The sequence below is a fragment of the Podarcis muralis genome, chromosome 18 (genome assembly GCF_964188315.1).
Source record: "Podarcis muralis chromosome 18, rPodMur119.hap1.1, whole genome shotgun sequence".
Taxonomy (NCBI): Eukaryota; Metazoa; Chordata; class Lepidosauria; order Squamata; family Lacertidae; genus Podarcis; species Podarcis muralis.
This window is the reverse complement of record NC_135672.1, coordinates 526337-541839: the sequence shown is the minus strand read 5'-3', so window position 1 is coordinate 541839 and position 15503 is coordinate 526337. Positions and strand designations below refer to the sequence as shown.

At 47.5% G+C, this 15503-nt stretch overlaps 2 long non-coding RNA genes across 2 annotated transcripts; both read left to right on the top strand.

Moving 5' to 3' along the window:
- Positions 1 to 864: 864 nt before the first annotated feature.
- Positions 865 to 7014, top strand: LOC144326061 (uncharacterized). Its single transcript, XR_013391213.1, has 2 exons — positions 865 to 2076; positions 4107 to 7014. It is a non-coding gene; the product is annotated as an uncharacterized LOC144326061 (long non-coding RNA).
- A 90-nt stretch (positions 7015 to 7104) lies between these two features.
- Positions 7105 to 9878, top strand: LOC114595030 (uncharacterized). Its single transcript, XR_013391212.1, has 3 exons — positions 7105 to 7589; positions 8949 to 9064; positions 9756 to 9878. It is a non-coding gene; the product is annotated as an uncharacterized LOC114595030 (long non-coding RNA).
- The last annotated feature ends 5625 nt before the right edge of the window (positions 9879 to 15503 follow it).

The window sequence follows — 15503 nt, the reverse complement described above, 5'->3', positions numbered from 1 at the left end:
CACCATTGGTCAAACTGATATGGTTATTTTTCAGCGGTTGTTTAAGGAAAAACATAATAAGGATCTCCTAGCCTTCTCCCTCTGTGATTTACCCTACCTTATTGAATTTCTTGGGCCACTCAATGGCTTCTGGGTTAACGGTGAACTTTATGCCAGCAGACGTCTCTCTCCTTATATTCCCAATTTTCACAAGGTCACGAGACTTATTGGGAGACATCACCCAGTTCACAATATCAAAGTCTGCTGGCAGCTCCCAGTTCTCATCCAAGCACAGCCTGCCTCTGGAAGTATTCAGACACTGGATTTCTCTCAAGAAAGGGTGAAGCTGGAATGACAGGGGAAAGCACCAGCACTGAGAAAGCTGGAAGCCAAGATGGATATCTCAGTCCTACTCACTTCAACCTCTTCTGATTTGGGGCCTGCGTGTATCTCATGTAGACTGGAATTCCTATTCAGCCATTTCTATTACAGTGGCACCTCGGGTTACATATGCTTCAGCTTACAGACGCTTCAGGTTACACACAACCCAGAAATAGTGCTTCAGGTTAAGAACATTGCTTCAGGATAAGAACAGAAATCGGGCTCCAGCAGCACAGCAGCAGCAGGAAGCCCCATTAGCTAAAGTGGTGCTTCAGGTTAAGAACAGTTTCAGGTTAAGATCAGAGCTCTGGAACGAATTAAGTACTTAACCCGAGGTACTACTATACTGCAGACCCTGCAAGTGCCCCAATTTTCGAGGGATGTCCCTGAATTAGAGACAGTTTTTCATTTGATCCCAGAATTTCCCACTTTTCCTTAGAATGTCCCTATTTTTGAGGCATCTGAATATAGACTGCATTTTTAATCAAGGTTTATATTGGCTTATATTTTGATCAGATACCTGTATTCTTAAAATGAGCTTAAAATATATTTTAAAATATCTGTATCTCTCATGCCAGGCAGCATCTCTCGTGCCAGGCAGTGAGTGCATCGGCAGATGTGCTCATCTTAAAGAGGGCCCCTTTGGTTTATTGGTTTATTGCGGTCATAAAAAGGCTGAGAAGCAAGGTCACTGAACTTACAAATTACAGAATAATCAAGTTGCAAAAACACAATTAAGCTGGTAAATAGTAAGAGTATTGTGCCACAAATAGGACAAACGGCAGGAGCTAATGGAAACAGCAACTGGCTAGGGAAAGGGGGGCTTCTCTCTGAAGAAAGTGTTTTTAAGTTTTTTCTTACTGTGAACGTCTTTGCTTATAAAAAAACTATATATGTTATGTATTAAATATATTGGCTTAAATGTAATTATGCAAAGGATTTAGAAATTTAGATTCTTATGTTAGATTCTTATTTCATGGAGTCATGGAATCATGGAGTTGGAAGAGACTACAGACCCTGCCGGGCAGGAAGCACCATCGGAGCGCTCCTGACATGTGGTGGCCGAGCCTCTGTTTAAAATGAGATTAAAAACCATCTGGTTTGTAGGGAATAGGGAAAGAGGGGCCAAAGGTTATCTGGTAATTAAGGTGCCTTGTAGAGGTTAATGGCTACTTGTTTGCCATTTATAAATAGAAGAAAATATAGCTCTCTGTCTCCCATAAAAGGTAATAGGAAATGGGTGTATCTTTTGTGATTGGATATAGCAGGCAGCCAATAGGAATTTCAACCAGGCTGATTGGACAGATGCAGCCAAAGGAGGAGCAAGGGTGCTGGGCTGAGGGAATATAAGTGCTGGCCATAATGGCAGGAGGCCAGGCCAGAGCTTGGTAACCATATACCACTGTGCCTCTCATTTATTTGTCTGACAAATAAATTATTATTTTAATTTCTCTATTGCTGCGTTGAATATTTCATTCCAGCTAAGCGTTAACCACAAGCAGGGTGCTACATTTTATGGTGCGCCTGTGACTCGGATAAGTGGTCTGCTGGAACGCAGCCCCTTCGCCCTATTGGACAGGGTACAAGAGAGAAGACAACTGATTGCCTACCCAGCGCGCATGGGAAAATTTTTTCCAGGGGAACGCAGCAGTCTCGTCTGTCTGATACCCTGCTCACTGGCGGCGACGGACCGGGGGGAAACGGAACCAACCAAGGGTAAGTGCACAAAGGGATTTTTGGCCCTCCAATTAATTGGGAGGAAGAGAAGTCTTGATCAAACTTCTGCGTCTCAGTAAGTGGGAACTGAGTACGCTAGGTGGTTGGGTATATCAGATGGTGGTCTGGTGGGGGAAAAGGGAAGAATGGGAGGTAGAGTGTGGTGAAGTATCTTGCGCATTGTATGTGTGAGAAAGTACAGAGCAATCTGTAGCTGACCTGAGTGTGGAGTGGGTAGTACTTCGGTTCCCAGTGAGGCGACTCCATCTGGGCAAGAAACCCCACGAAGCGTGTGTGTGAGTGACTGAGTGGATACTTCACAGGGCCATACAATGGGAGTTGGGGGTTCAAAGGGGGGAAATACACCTCTTGAATGTATGTTAAATAATTTTAAGAAAGCCTTCTCAGGGGCATATGGAGTCAAAATGACGCCAGAGCGCTTGAGAACGTTATGTGAATTAGAGTGGCCAAAACAAAATACTGGATGGCCATCTCAGGGAACTTTTGATATAAATTTAGTAAGCAAACTTTGGTCTAACATCACCAAAGAAACTGGAGGGTGCCCAGAACAATTTTCATATATAGATTCCTGGCTGAGCACATTAAATAAAAATCCTCCATGGATAAGGGAATGCAAAGTCCAACGATGCAAATTATTGGCTGTAAAAGCCGAAGCTAGGAAAGGAATCTTGCCAAATAAACTCAAACCCATTTTTGAGGGACCAGAGGAAGAGGTGCTTCCACCTCCACCCTATGCTCCACATCGAAGGGAGCCTAATCCAAACCCTCCACCAGTTGTAACCCCAAGGCAAGAAAGTGGAACGAATAATGGGGGTAGAGACACAGAACTTGACTCCTTGATAGATTATGATAAATATCTTCAGGAGGCATTGGAGTCCTATAATGAAGCCCAAGCAGAAGTGGTTATTCCATCTGTGAGTCCCAGTAGAACTCCATCTACAGTCTCTTTTAATGGAACAACTGATTGCCTACCCCAAACCCCTGTACATCCAAGTCCTAGAGAATTATTACAGAAGTTACAGGGAGACCTTAATCGGTCAGCAAGCAATACAGCCAGGCGTATTAAGCTGCTAAAAGAACGCCTTGGGACAAATACCATCCCCTATGATTTGAGGCCCCTAGAGCAAAGTGAAGAGAAAGGTCACGTAGTAGCCCCTCTTAGAAGAGTATTTGATGCACTTGAGGAGCCTGTGCTGGTTAATGGGCAACCTGGACCACGGCCACCTCGAACTTCGACCCTGCAATGTATTCCATTCACAACTACAGATCTGATGAATTGGAAAACACCCCATCTTTCGCAGAAAAACCTCAGGCTATGATGGACTTGGTGACCTCAATAGTAAATACTCATAGTCCTACTTGGACAAATTGTCGCCAGCTCCTGAATACTCTCTTCACCACTGAGGAAAGGAGAGACATAATTGAAAAGGCACAGATATATTTGCGTGAGCAGGCCAGAGTGGGAAATATTTATAATATTGACCGTCATCTCCAGGACAATTTTCCCTTGGAAGATCCTAATTGGGATCCAAACAATGCAATTCATCTGGCCAGACTTACCACCTACCGCCAGACGCTTGTGCAAGGTATCTGCAGGGCATGCCAGAAGCCCACTAATATGTCTAAAGTCTCAGGAGGGTAGATGTGTTACCCATAACACTGTTTCGTGTTCGGTGCGCACCCACAAAAAGACTTAAGTTGTCACCTTTTGAGCTCCTGTATGGGAGGCCGCCCTCCTTTGTTCAGGATATTCCAGCTGACCTCAAACAAATAGGAGACCATGTGACACAGGGACAAGTGCAATCTCTCCCGTGTTTTTGTCTCTCTCCCGTGTTTGTTTGTTTGTTTTTTATCTTAACAGGTGGGCCCTCAAGCACACGCCGTGCAGCATTGCCGTGCCGATTCATCAGCTCCAGGCTGGCATAGCGTATGGGTGAAAGAGTGGAAACGTGATCCACTCGCACCTAAGTGGCGTGGACCTTACACCGTCCTGCTCTCTACTCCAACAGCGGTGAAGGTAGCTGAGGTGACCCCCTGGATTCATCACTCCCGTTTGAAGAAGTCCGAAGGCAGTTGGACGTGCAAAGGTGACCCCTCTAATCCTTTAAAACTGACTCTCTCCAAAAACCCCTGTATCTAGCCCTACCGGGAACGGGCTAGGTCACGGGCAACATTAGACGACCGGCCTGCTGCAGCCACAACCTGGAAGCTGGCTGACCTGCGCACGCCTGAAGCTTGAGGAGCATCTGAACCAGCGATTGTGAAAGGGAAGATTCTCTTATACAATTGATTGACTGCCCCCCCTTGTGGAACAATTATCAGAGATATTACTCATTGGGGATCCTCGGGATATATGTTTTGGTCTTGGTGGTTCCCCATTTCTGTCACTGGGGGAATTATATTGGGACTAATATTTATTTGCTATCACAATAAGGTAATCTTTTGTGGAAGGAATGCATATGCTAGACATCAACATGATTTTATTATTAATCCTGATCCCTTGGGAAGGGGAAGGGTCCTTGAATCTGACCAAATTTGCTAAATATGGATTCAGCCATGACCACAATATGTGGGTAGGTTTAGCTGAAATGGTAGCCAATGTTGCAAATAGGACCAATTGCCTTGTTTGCTCTCTTGGGCCAGATGATTCAGAGGGAGGTATGCCCTTATTACCGATACCATTAGATGCCATTGGTATGGTAAGCGAAATGCCACACCAAACAGAAATACAGAATTTCCCCGGATGGAACTCAACTAAACCATTACGAGTTATACCTGTACAAGGGGAATTCTGTGTACATAAATCATCAGATGCAGCTGATTCTACCATGATAGGCTCTTCTCATTGTCACTATACTTGGGATTATATTAAGAATAGTCATACCTGGGCACACGGTACTACCTATCGAACTCGGAATACCTTGCCCTGTGCACCTCCTTTTATTCATGCATGGAAAGCGGTATGGAACATAACTGTGACAGAAAAAGGCAATCTAACATACTGCACTGTGAACTCTCTACCTCTTTTGATATTTCGCCTTCTGTACTCCACGTACCAAAAACCTCAGACCCGATGGTTGTGGTGGATATGTGGAGAATGGGCATACAAGAAACTCCCTTCCAAATGGAGTGGGACTTGTTTCCTGGGATGGGTATTACCACCAATGTGGATTATGCCCACTAGTTCGGCCAAGCGAACACGAAGGAATGCTGATATTTCTCGTATAGCAGGAGGAAGTACCCAAAGTTGGAGCGGTACTGATGATTGGCCGCCAGAGCGCATTATAGCCTATTATGATCCTGCCTCCTGGAATCCTGGTGAGCTCATACAAGGGGCACGGGATCCTATTTATAATCTAAACAGAATAATTCGATTGCAAGCAGTAGTGGAACTTGTAACCAATGCAACGGCCCAGAGTTTGAGACTTATTGCACAACAGTTGGATGAAAGTAGAGCCGCCATTTTGCAGCTGAAAATGGGAATGGATTATGTACTTGCCAGGCAGGGAGGCCTATGTGGAGTCTTGAACTTGACAGGGAATGCCTGTTGCTTTAACATTTCTGATAATGGTGAGGCAATCCGTGTGTTGGCTACAAAGATGGAGAATATAGCACATGTACCAGTACAAACATGGGAAGGATGGGATATGGGATGGCTCACCAATTGGTTACCTAATGTCACAGGACTCAAAGGGATACTATTGTCTTGCTTGTTTTTCTTGACAGTAGTGGTAATGGTTTTATGTATGATGCCATGTATCATTTCATGTTTTAGAAGTACAATTAGCAAGATGGTTTCAAATGAAACTCTACCTCATATCATGGCCCTATACAGAGCTTTACCTCAGGAATATGATGAAGGTCAAGCTATCAAGGACACTTGGTATGAAGGTCCTTGAGCTTGAAAGGGGGGAATGAGGCATCTGAATATAGACTGCATTTTTAATCAAGGTTTATATTGGCTTATATTTTGATCAGATACCTGTATTCTTAAAATGAGCTTAAAATATATTTTAAAATATCTGTATCTCTCATGCCAGGCAGCATCTCTCGTGCCAGGCAGTGAGTGCATCGGCAGATGTGCTCATCTTAAAGAGGGCCCCTTTGGTTTATTGGTTTATTGCGGTCATAAAAAGGCTGAGAAGCAAGGTCACTGAACTTACAAATTACAGAATAATCAAGTTGCAAAAACACAATTAAGCTGGTAAATAGTAAGAGTATTGTGCCACAAATAGGACAAACGGCAGGAGCTAATGGAAACAGCAACTGGCTAGGGAAAGGGGGGCTTCTCTCTGAAGAAAGTGTTTTTAAGTTTTTTCTTACTGTGAACGTCTTTGCTTATAAAAAAACTATATATGTTATGTATTAAATATATTGGCTTAAATGTAATTATGCAAAGGATTTAGAAATTTAGATTCTTATGTTAGATTCTTATTTCATGGAGTCATGGAATCATGGAGTTGGAAGAGACTACAGACCCTGCCGGGCAGGAAGCACCATCGGAGCGCTCCTGACATGTGGTGGCCGAGCCTCTGTTTAAAATGAGATTAAAAACCATCTGGTTTGTAGGGAATAGGGAAAGAGGGGCCAAAGGTTATCTGGTAATTAAGGTGCCTTGTAGAGGTTAATGGCTACTTGTTTGCCATTTATAAATAGAAGAAAATATAGCTCTCTGTCTCCCATAAAAGGTAATAGGAAATGGGTGTATCTTTTGTGATTGGATATAGCAGGCAGCCAATAGGAATTTCAACCAGGCTGATTGGACAGATGCAGCCAAAGGAGGAGCAAGGGTGCTGGGCTGAGGGAATATAAGTGCTGGCCATAATGGCAGGAGGCCAGGCCAGAGCTTGGTAACCATATACCACTGTGCCTCTCATTTATTTGTCTGACAAATAAATTATTATTTTAATTTCTCTATTGCTGCGTTGAATATTTCATTCCAGCTAAGCGTTAACCACAAGCAGGGTGCTACATTTTCATTGGAGAAATGTTGGCAGGTGTGGAATTTCTTTATGTTGGGAGCTGCCCAGAGTGTTGAGGGAACCCAAGATGATGTGTGGGGTATAAACAGTGCTATTTTTCTAGAAAATAAGGTGCCTGAACTCACCATGAACACCTCCCTGTGATAATGGCAATAGCACCCACCTGAGAGGTGCCAAAATTGAGTTCCAGCGAGTTCTCCCTGAAAAAAAGCCCTGGCTATAAACAGAAAGATTATCAGTATGGAATGGGATGTTTCTATTTGCATCAGAGAAATGTTGGGCGGTATGCTACTATTACTAATACTAATAGTAACTATGATATCTTACAGGCCTATCCCCAGTCAAGCTCAGCATCTGTGTGGACTGCAGTTTGCAAAAGGGGGGAGGAAATACCTGCCACGGCTGTAGCCTTTGGGGTCCCCATTGCTCTCCTTCCTCCACCATCAGCCTCCTCTGGGATCTCGAGGAAAGCGAAGCATGCAAGGCCTGAGCCACAGCTTGAACATGGATGTAAGTGCCATAGCTGTCTAGAGACAGGACTCCCTCATACTCCCCTTGGGGTAATGGCTGCAGTTTCTCCTCCTCTCTGCATCTTATCCTGCCTTTCACAGACAACAGATGCTTTGAATATGAACACTGAAATGCTTGATTCAAATAATCCCCAATATTGAACTGCAATTTGTCACCTTTGCTGCTCCTTATTCCAGTCTGAATTGCAAAGGACAGAGAACCATAGAGGTGCTGGAAGTGATGTCGAGGGGTGTAAATGCCAATTCTGATTTCTAGCAAAGCTGTTGTGATCCAGACATTTGCTCCTATTTCCTTCTCATATACCATGTTTATTGCCATGAGTATTATGATACCCAGTGCATTGGTTATATGGGAAACAAATACCCCAACTTGTCTCCATAGGAAAAAAGGTTCCCCAGGCCTGATAAATTGATTTAGATCATTTTCTGGTACTCTTTTTGAGAAAGCAATGCAGATCCCTTTGCTGAGCATCAGAGGTTTCACAGCGCTCTCAAATCTTTCTCCACTGTCATTGTTGGTACTGACTTTCCTCTTTGGGAGTCATCCGGTAGACAAAAGGGAACAGGGTTTTACCTTCGAGAAACTGGACAGTAAAACCATGACAGATCTAGCAAGGAAAGCAAAAGACCAGAAATTTACTTTACTTTCATCATAACGGGTATGTAATCATCTGAAATGACTGATATCTAAATCTCTGCTGGCTGAGGCTGATGGGAGTTTTAGTCGGAAACATCTGGAGGTGTCAAGTTGGTGAAGGCTCAGTTTTGAAAAAGGGATGTTGAATCCATAGCTCAGGATTTTCCTATTTTTAAAAATATCCCCACTTGACCCCTCCCAAGAGAAGATAGAATTTTACGCAGTTGAAATCCTCTGTGCTTCCATGCTCTCCCACTACTTACCTGTGGGATTTTGTAGATGCCTGACAAGGCTGAAATCACTCTTGAGATGACAGTATTGCTTCTTTCAAGAACAGCCAGCAGGTGATTCTGTTCTCCACAGTGATAATTGGGAATATTGCATCCACTGCCTGCAAGCAGCTCTAGCATGGCGTCCGAAGTCATCCTTGCATCGAAATAGTTCTCATAGATGTTGTAGCCCAGGGTGATGTTGGGTAAGAGCCTGAGATCCTGGTTGATCTCTTGGATGGTGAACAGGAAAGACTACATGTGCCAGTAGAACCTAGGTGCCTCCCTGCAATAAATGAACCCTTTAAACAGAGTGCAACTGGCATTCGTATGAAGGGGGGTGGGGACATTATATGATCCACAAAGATTAATATTTGTTTGTTTCTTTGTTTATTCATCCTTTTGCATTGACATCAAACCTTTTCCTGTCTAGCATAGAGGAAGAATTTGGAAATCTCTGCTCCATTACAGCACCTTTGAAGCACACAGAGCTGTTCAACAGTGGAACGGACTCCCTCCGAAGGTGACCATGTGTCATGGATGCTTCAGGTGAGATTCCTCCGGGTCCCTTCCATCTCTACCACTCTATGATTCTATTCTACTGTGGTTTTATGAGTAAGAAATGAAGGCGCCCCTCAAAAATTGTGATATACTGGGAAGTTGCTGCAAAGGCTGCTTTTCTTGCAGTGGTCTTTGGCTTCTTCCAAGGGGCTAGACTATAGGTAGGTAAGAGACCATTTTATTGACGGAAGAGAAGCACCAAATACCTCAGTCCCCTTTTAGTTACATATGGGGCCTGGTGGCTTGCAGGTTTGACTGTGTGGTAAAATTATAATTTTGTCCATATTCTGGATCAGAAACTACACGAATGAGCACACCTCCCTTTACTCGAATCTTTTACTAGACACCCCTCCCCAGCTCCCAGCTCCTCCAACAGCAAGCCCAATGGTCAGGGCAGGGTAGTCCTGCAACACCAGCCCTTGGCTCCCCAGCCCTGAGAAAGGGGCTATTTCCTTGATAAATAGGAACCTGGTTGATCTCTTGGATGGTGAACAGGAAAGACAACATGTGCCAGTAGAACCTAGCTGCCTCCCTGCAATAAATGAATTCTTTAAAAAGAGTGAAACTGGCATTCATATGAATGGGGGTGGGGACATTATATGATCCACAAAGATTAATATTTGTTTGTTTCTTTGTTTTTCCATCCTTCTGCATTGACATCAAACCTTTTCCTGTCTAGCATAGAAGAAAAATTTGGAAATCTCTGCTCCATGACCGGAGCTTTGATGCAAACAGCAGACAGAGCTGTTCAACAGTGGAACGGACTCCCTCCGAAGGTGACCATGTGTCATGGATGCTTCAGGTGAGATTCCTCCGGGTTCCTTCCATCTCTACAGCTCTATGATTCTATTCTACTATGGTTTTATGAGTAAGAAATGAAGGCGCCCCTCAAAATGTGTGATATACTGGGAAGTTGCTGCAAGGGCTGCTTTTTTTGCAGTGGTCTTTGGCTTCTTCCAAGGGGCTAGACTATAGGTAGATAAGAGACAATTTTATTGAAGGAGGGGAAGCACCAAATACCTCAGTCCCCTTTGAGTTACATATGAGGCCTGGTGGCTTGCAGGTTTGAGTGTGTGGTAAAATTATAATTTTGTCCATATTCTGGATCAGAGACTACACCAATGAGGACACCCCCTGCTGTATAATTCCTTTTCGCATGTTACCGATATTACTCCACGAAGAAGGAAGTCTCCTTACTCAAATTACCATATTTTTTGCACCATAACACTCACTTTTTTCCTCCTAGAAAGTAAGGGGAAATGTCAGTGCGTGTTATGGAGCGAATGCCTGTGGGTGGCGGGGGGGGGGGTCTGCTGCAGTCGCGAGCAGAGGATCCATGGTTCCCCTTCCTTCCCTCCTCCGTGGCTCGCTTTGGGAGAAGAGCCGCTGAGTGGGGAGGAGAGAGGGGCAGAGAGCCTGCTTGCTTTAAAGGAGCAAAGCTCCTTCTTTAAAGGTGTAAGCGGCTCCTGTCCGGTTGGTTCCTTTAAAGCAAGCAGGCTCTCTGCCCCTCTCTCCCACCCACTCAGCTCGCTACATAGCAGCAAAGCTTTTCAGCTCGCTAAGCCAGGGATGAGCGGGGAGGAGGGAGAAAAGCAGAGCCTGCTTGCTTTAAAGGAGCAAAGGGGAGAGGAGAAGAGCCTTCTCCCCCTCTTCTTCATTATTAGCAGCATCCTTCTCCACCCACCCCACACGTGCTCCTTGTCCCTTGAGTGCTTTTCCTTCCCTCCCCACTTAAAACGTGGTTACAAAGCATGGATCCACATGCATCCTCAGGATTTTTGCACTGGGTCACCCCAAATTCACCATCAGATCACATAGCATGTCCATCCTCAGTACTGTGAACGGAATACATGGCGGTGGGATTTTGTTTCCTGGCGGCTTCTAGAAACAGAGACTGGTGGAGCCTGCGATGGGGAGGGTTTTCTCAAGCCCACCCTCTGGCCACTTTGGGTGGGTCTGGGCTGCTTGATTCCTGCCATTCTCTTCTCGTTCTCCCCCTGAAGGGAAGTAGCACCTTGGTGGCTTCAGAGCCACTTCAAGTGAATTTCCACCCCATCTTTGAAAGGCTTCTCCAACAGAGGGAAGCTCTCTGGGGTTGGTGGAGGGGAGAAAGGTTGCTCTGAGCCTTAAACCTTTTGCCCTTTGATATGTTTTGGGGAAGGTGAGCTTCTGTTGCACATGGAACCAACTTGCTCCCCGTCTTTGAGCAGAAACTTCTCTACTCAAATTGTCTGTGCACAAGCCAGGCTAGCATTCTAGCAGCTTTATTATTCTTTATCAATATTTGTTTGTTTGTTTGTTTGTTTGATCTGTTTCATAAAATCCATGCCCCACTTGATTGGGCAAATAACTCCCATCTCTAACCATGTAACTCCATTTAAGTCTCCCATTAGTATACAGTGCTACCTCTGGATGCGAACGGGATCCGTTCCGGAGCCCCCTTTGCATCCTGAAGCGAACGCAACCCACGTCTGCACGTGTGCTGGTCGCGATTCGCTGCTTCCACGCATGTGCGTGACATCATTTTGAGCGTTTGCGCATGCGCGAATGGCAAAACCCGGAAATAATGCTTTTTGTTACATCCGGGTTGCCGCGGAGCGCAACCTAAAAACTCTCAGTTTCCTTCTTATTGTAATTTCTTTGACCCCCAGAAGGTCTCACTGTCTCTTTTCTCAGTTCTTTCTTTAGCTGTCCCTTCTTGCTCGCTTGCTCTCCTCCTTTCCTTCCTCCTCCTCCTTTGGGCGTGGGCAGCGTGAGCTAGCAGTTTTCCTACGCCATATTGTGGTTCGAGGGCCCGACCCCCACGAAGTGAAATGAAGACACAAGGACACGTGATATAAGGTTAATGGGCTAGAAAAGGCCACAACTTTATTGATTACAGCAATGAAAAGGTATTGGCTTAGGCATTGGATCGAAACAAGTGGGTTTATTCACCAGGCGTTCATCACCTGTTGATGCTAATCCAACTATAGGCTCACCCCTGCTGTCACCGCGGGTCGTGCCATGGCCTCCCGCCAAGCAGGCATCGGACAGAATACACGACCGCCAGATTCCTTTAACGGAATACCCCTAAAAATTGAAGGCATAGGCGATGGCCACACCTAGCACTTCGACACACCACAACACATTATTCCAATGCCTAACCTACCCACCAATACCACAAAAGTTGTGACGATTGCTACGAGGTAGGCGAAAAAACCAAAAAGCCTATTGCCAAATGGAAAAACTCCTACCAGGCCCCCCAGGCAACCAGGGCGACCAACCTAAGGTCCATAGCAAGGCCAATGACCTAAGCCCTAACTAAAAGGGAGTGGAGGGTGGGTGACTCGTGACGGGACGACGATGAGGAATGAGGCCAGGGAAAGGCTGGCACTGCAGCAAAAGGCTGCTGAACACGCCCCCACCACGGCACCTGGTTGGGTGGCCACCGGGGGGGGGGCGTGAGTGCCAGCCAGGTGAGCGGGAGGCAGGGGGCAACGCCCCCTGCTGGGCGGTGCTCGGGTTCCCACCCACAACCACTCCCCTGTCTTTCAGGGAGGAGAGTCTTTGCCCTTTCTTTTCAAGCCACCTTCCAGGATCGTTCCCCTCTCAGTCCTGTCTTCTCCTTCTCCTCCGCCACCGTAGACGCTGTCGTTCTCTCGCACTTCTCCTTCGCCGTCCACCCTTTGCCCGCTGTCTTCTCCGTTCTGCTCCGCAATCTCAAAAGGTGTCGGGCTGTAGGACGGGCTGGCCGTGTGGGACGCCAGCGTAGGGCCACATGGGGTTGGGTTTCTCGCCCCGCTTGCCTCCAGGCTCAGATCTTTTATTCCTCCTCTCCAGTTTGGACCACAAGGATTAAGACCTGTGCAAGGACAACAAAAAGGAAATGTCCCTTAGGGACTCGGGTGCCTCCAGGTGCTACTTCCCCTGCCACCACTGGCGGAGGAAGGTGGGGTGTGGGGGGGGGGTATCGCCCCGAGTGTCATCCCAGGGGGGGTGGCAAAATCCCCCTGGGCGGATCGGTGCAAGCTTCCCAACTCCTCCTCATCTGGGTTCAGGGTGGACACAGCTGCGATGCTGCCGCATCCAGCGCCTGAGCCACGTGCAGAGTGGCCTCCTTTCCCCCTGCGCCCCACTGCTGCCTCTTGTACTGGGTTGCTCTGGTGGCACTGGTGGTGCTGGCGGCAGCGCTCTTCTGAAGATCTTGCGAATCCGGGAGATGATGGAACCCAGGCAAGTGGGGGTCTTCGGGGGCCTCTCTTCCTCGCAGTCCTGTGAGAAAAGTAAACAATTCACCTCCAGATTCTGGGAAAATGCCGCAATCATTAATCAATCAATCAAACAATTGATTGATTAAATCCGTATGCCGTCCTTCATCTGAAGCTGTCAGGGCGGCTTACAGCATAAAAATACAAAATAAGTGAAGTTATTGCGATAAGTGAAGTTACAGGGAACCAGGCAGAGGGCCTTCTCGGTGGTGGCACCCGCCCAGTGGAACGCCCTCCCGCCAGATGTCAAAGAAATAAACAACTATTTGACTTTTAGAAGACATGTGAAGACAGCCCTGTTCAGGGAAGCTTTTCAAATGTCATGAATGAATGTGTGTTTCGTCTGACCTCGATTATGTTTGCCTCCAGGTGTTCTCCAGGTGGGGGGCACGGCGAATAAACGGCCTCCTTGTCCTCCTTGTCCTCCCCGTCCTCCTCTGGGGGGCTCTCTGGTACTTCCTGTGGCTCTTCCTCCTCGATAGCCACTTCAGAGACTGCCTGCCAGCAGAGACAGGACCCCAGAGGTGGTGGCATTGGTGGTGGGGAGAGGGGAGAAAGAGAGCAGCCCAGAATGAGACAGGAACCCACATTGAGTCGCTAGCCAGGGAAGCCCTACAGCCCTGGCGCCATGGGGGGCTGGTCCATCAGGACAAGTAGGGCAGCAAGCATACCCTTAGCAGCCCCCTGCCTGCCTGCCTGCCTGCCTGCCCCCTTGCTCACGACCAGTCCAGAAGGTGGCCTGACCGGCCAGCCGGCTTCTTCCTCCTCCTCCTCCTCCTCCCCAGCCTCAGGGTTCTCCAGCTCAGCAGGGCTTCCCTCCTGCTCTGTCTGCTACGTACCTCATTGAGGGAGTCCCAAAGGGAATCCAGGGAGGACAGGGAGGAAACACTGGAAAATGGTGACATGCTTGGAACCTGCAAGGAAAAGATGCAAAAAACGAGCAATTAAAAAACGCAACCAAACGTTAAAACTCAAGGCACCCATAACTGAAACAACAGTCTCATCCTACAATTGATATGCCCCCCTCCCCTTCTGCCAATCACCACTTAGGCCACGGCCACCTACCCAGTCAGGGCTGAGGAGATCCAGCCGTCTTGCGGTCGTCTCCTCCTCGCCTTTTCCTTCGTCCTCCTTGACATTGGGAATGTCCTCCTCGGTGGCTGACTGCTAGCAGAGACAGGACCCCAGAGTTGACGGTGGGGAGAGAGGAGAAAGAGAGCATCCCAAAATGAGAGAGGAACCCAGAAGGGAAACTCTCTTGCCTACATTGAGTCGCTAGCCAGGGAAGCCCTACAGCCCTGGCGCCATGGGGGGCTGGTCCATCAGGAGGAGTGGGGCAGCAAGCATGGTCTGCCCTTAGCAGCCCCCTGCCTGTTTGCCCCCTTGCTCTCAACCATCCAGAAGGTGGCCTGGCCGGTCAGCCAGCCAGCATCCTCCTCTTCCTCCTCCTCCCCAGCCTCAGGGTTGCCCATGTGCAGCTCAGCAGGGCTTCCCTCCTGCTCTGTCTGCTACGTACCTCATTGAGGGAGTCCCAAAGGGAATCCAGGGAGGACAAGGAGGAAACACTGGAAAATGGTGACATGCTTGGAACCTGCAAGGAAAAGATGCAAAAAACGAGCAATTAAAAAACGCAACCAAACGTTAAAACTCAAGGCACCCATAACTGAAACAACAGTCTCATCCTACAATTGATATGCCCCCCTCCCCTTCTGCCAATCACCACTTAGGCCACGGCCACCTACCCAGTCAGGGCTGAGGAGATCCAGCCGTCTTGCAGTCGTCTCCTCCTTGCCTTCATCCTCCTTGACATTGGGAATGTCCTCCACGGTGGCTGACTGCTAGCAGAGACAGGACCCCAGAGTTGACGGTGGGGAGAGAGGAGAAAGAGAGCATCCCAAAATGAGACAGGAACCCAGAAGGCAAACTCTCCTGCCCACATTGAGTCGCTAGCCAGGGACATGGGGGGCTGGTCCATCAGGACAAGTGGGGCAGCAAGCACAGCACATTCACTCTCAAGGCACCCATAATTCAAACAACAGAACAGCGGTATAGCCAGCTGCTTGGGTGCCCGGTTCAACGCGGGGGGGTCCTGTGGGCTTTCTGGAGCCTATCCTCTGCCTCCCCCCCAGCTGTAGGGCGGCTGAGGGAGAGGCAGGGGGCAGACGCAAGCTCCACGCTTC